Consider the following 1,276-nt stretch of genomic DNA (forward strand, 5'->3'; position numbering starts at 1 on the left):
TTTGTCCTAATTTCAGGATGTCTTTGTCCCGACAACAATGGGTGACATCCCACATAATGCGGGGCCATTTGTACCACTGCTGCCCAAACTTCCTGTTTGGAATGGGGCACGGAGGTCTCTGAAAAGCCTGGCTGGGGAGAGAGAAAGGAGCCACACAATGCCAGATTTCCAGGATCTTGTCTCGTGGAAGATGAAGGCAAATTTATGTATGGTGTCGGCTGCTTCATCGTGCCCGTCTCTCTGAGACCCCATGGACTGTAGCCTGCCAGGCTCCTCTATCCAGGGGATTCTCCAGGCAAGAATATCAGAGGAGGTTGACATTCCCCTCTCCAGGGGATCTTCCCAACCCAGGGATCAAATCCAGGTCTCCTGCATTGCAGGCAGATTTTTTACCCATCTGAACCACTGGGGAAGCCCTTAAGGAAATGACAACATCCCACGGGATGGCCAATATGGCTAAAACTGAACATACATGTCTGTGAACTCACCAGGCTGCAGCAGAGCTGGAGGTGGCCCTGAGCTGTTCTCTCAGCTATCTATCTGAGAACCCGTCAGCTCTCCAGAGACACAAAGCCGGGTCTCCCCCAAAGACCATTATTTACCAAAAGACAAGGGAGGTTCTCCTCGAATTCTTGGAAATACCTTTTCGCGGTTTACATAATTTTGGCATATTCTTGAGCTCTCATCCTAACTGTACTATTTCCCAAAAAAAAAGGCTGAAACCTGTCAAGTGAAGGAAAGAGGCAATGTATCTTCCTAACAAAGTGTCTGTCACTGAAGAACCATGAAGTCAGGGCATTTGCTATGGGACCTACACAGAGATGCAGCATTCACATGCACACACTAACACCCCCCCCCCAAATCCACCGCTCACCCACACAGCCTGAGTCCACAGAGGGTCATGGCAGGGGTCGGGTGGACCATTGGCTGCAAAGGTCTCAAGTCCCAGCTTGACACACAAGCCTGAGGTCCTGAGGGAGCAGCTAGACCTCCCTGGGCCTCTACCTCCTCCTGGGACAGGACAGCACCTTGCACTGTGGACCAAGGGCCCGGAGTTCATCATGGTTCTGCCCACTGGAAGAGGACCAAAGAGACATTTCTCCACCCAAATCTCCTTGGACTCCTGGACTGCGTTTAAGTAACAATTTTGTGACATCTGAGTATTTCCAACAGAGCTTTCTAAAAGAGCTTTCCAACAGTCTAAAACCTTTTGAAGGGAGATGTTTATACTACAGTCGTATTCATTTCTGAGAAGGGTCTCGGTTTTATATGGAAA

Source organism: Bos mutus, chromosome 13, assembly GCF_027580195.1.
Source record: "Bos mutus isolate GX-2022 chromosome 13, NWIPB_WYAK_1.1, whole genome shotgun sequence".
NCBI lineage: Eukaryota > Metazoa > Chordata > Mammalia > Artiodactyla > Bovidae > Bos > Bos mutus.